The sequence below is a fragment of the Sinohyriopsis cumingii genome, chromosome 4 (assembly GCF_028554795.1).
Source record: "Sinohyriopsis cumingii isolate HCF-2022 chromosome 4, ASM2855479v2, whole genome shotgun sequence".
Classification (NCBI taxonomy): Eukaryota; Metazoa; Mollusca; class Bivalvia; order Unionida; family Unionidae; genus Sinohyriopsis; species Sinohyriopsis cumingii.
In genome coordinates, this window is record NC_142964.1 from 112,308,191 (window position 1) to 112,310,625 (window position 2,435).

The 2,435-nt window shown below is 33.4% G+C and overlaps 1 pseudogene across 1 annotated transcript; it reads left to right on the forward strand.

The window, feature by feature from the left end:
• The first annotated feature begins 409 nt into the window (after positions 1 to 409).
• On the forward strand, positions 410 to 1,835 carry LOC149801910 (glutaredoxin-1-like; annotated as a pseudogene). The gene is made up of 2 exons (XR_016420749.1): positions 410 to 921; positions 1,254 to 1,835. The product of XR_016420749.1 is annotated as a glutaredoxin-1-like (transcript).
• Positions 1,836 to 2,435: the final 600 nt, after the last annotated feature.

A 2,435-nucleotide genomic window follows, 5' to 3' on the forward strand; every position in this document is an offset into this window, starting at 1 on the left:
ATGAAATGAGGTAACTCGTGTTAACGCTTTCTAATAGATCAGACAATCGTTTCAGTTACTGTGCAAAGAATGAAACAATAAAAGAATTTCTTACAATGCAGATGATTATGGAGTAAGCTGATCAGGATAAATAAAAGCATCGTCTGTAAAAATAAAGAACACAATTAACGTTGAATAACAAACAGTACTAATGCCAATAACCAGCTACAATGCATTATATCTTATTTAAAATTCAATTTTTATTTAAGAACGAAGTCCAAAATCATTTCGTTGTCAAACCTTCGTATCAGTATTGCAGACAAGACTAATTTTCCGTTACGTGCATATTTCGTCCGCTCCGGAAGGCTTTAAATAGTAAGGCAATACGGTTTATATGTAGAAAGTTTACCACTAAAATTATATCCTAGTTTCTGTCTTGTGCTACAACGATTTGCGAAACTTTTGTGCTTTATTTTATATTTTTGGAAAAGAAATACATACAGAATATAGCAAAAAAGTAAATAAAATATTCACCCAAATGAAATGCAATACGCTGTAGCGTACAAAAATGATACAGAACACTGTTAACGTCCTATTTCATGACCCATGTCACGAAGATTACGCCTGAGGCAACTTTTATAAATGAGCTACAGTTACCGGGCGTATAGATTCATTTTGCAGTGTGTGACCAACAGTGTTAAAAATTACAGTACTTGGAGCACTATGTCCGTAAAAGAATTTGTTAACGGTAAGATTGCGGGAAAGAAGGTGGTGGTCTTTTCAAAGTCGAGCTGTCCTTACTGTACGAAGGCAAAGGACGTTCTTCAACAGTACGTGGGCAAAGAGATCAGCGAGGGCGAATACGAAGTTGTAGAAATTGAGAATGATCCAAGGTGTCAAGAAATCCAAGACTACTTTCAACAACTAACAAAAGCTAGATCGGTAAATCTCTCTCTCTCTCTCTCTCTCTCTCTCTCTCTCCCCACTGGAGTTTGGTAATGCCATTATTAATGGCCAAACGTTGTAAATATTTGAGAGGAGGAAAGAAGCATCAGTTTCAGCCAGTCAAGTTACAGTATTTTAGATGAACGTTGTACCCTTTGTTTAATGGTGAAAAGAAATACATTCTGTAGTTTAGTTTATTTGTCATTGAAGAAGATACATATTGAAAGTTTCTTTTTGTCACTATTTTATTTCCTATAGACATTGTTCTATTTCCTTCCCTTGGGATTGTTACATTTTTTGTCTAGTAAATATCTATTATATATTCATAGGTTCCACGGGTATTCATCAATGGCAAATGATTGGTGGTGGAGATGACACTGCTGCTGCTCACAAGAATGGAAAGCTAAAATCCCTGTTGGCATGATGCGTCATTGTTGTCTTCACTTCAGAATATCTATTTTGATAAATAAAAATTTCTTTTTCAACCCCCCCCTAAAAAAAAAACCACACAAAAAACACATAAGTGAATGAACTCTTCCTGGATATCACAAGACACTGCTTGTCTTGGTAGTCAACTTGCATATTTTATTGACTGCATATTGAAATTAATTACATGTTATAATTTGTTATGCAGAATACAGGGTTCTTACGATCTTTTTGAAGGTCTTTGACAGTTTGGGAAAAATGAGGTAGCATTTTCAAGACCTTGAAAGTTTGGGAAAATCAAACAGATTACCCTGAGGTTTTTAAAAGTCTTTGAAAATTGAAATAAACACAGACATTTTAATTTATTTCCATAATCACAAATAAAATTGTCCAAGGTTGTTAGATTCAGATGTAGTTCAGTTTTCCTGGTTTCTTTCTTTTGATATATTATAATTTGAATTTCATCATTAAACAGCATTGTAGTATTTTTGCATTCTTTGTTTTCTCATATAATGTAACCTGTATACAAAATGTTAGCGAAAATAGGTCTTCAAAATCTATGTTTGTGGTCTTTGAAAGTCTGTAAAAAGTCTTTGAATTTATCATTCAGAATTCTGTATGAATGTAAAGGTGCTATTTGATATACTGTTTACTTCATGCAGATTTTATATTTTATGTTCAAAGAAAAAAGCAACCTTTATTGTAAGCCTAGCTTGTTATAACATGCACATTGTCTGACACTCCATTATCTGGCCTGTGTTGGCATTACTGTTGTTTCAGTTTTGGACATATCATCTAATTGCTGTGAGCTTAAATAATTGAGTTATAACTTCTCTTGTTTGATTTGGGATTTAAACTTTTCTTTTCTGTTCATAAACTACTCACTGACATAGCTTGTCTTGCATATCTAAATTTGGTGAGACAATAAGGATATCACTTTGCTGATGGTGATGGAATCAGCAGGATTCAAGTTTTGTCCTAAAAGTTTGTGCAAGTCTGATATGGGATGGAGTATAAATGACCATATAGACACAGATTAGATGAAGGACATTTGATTTGAAAACTTGTATGCTCAGAATAATTAT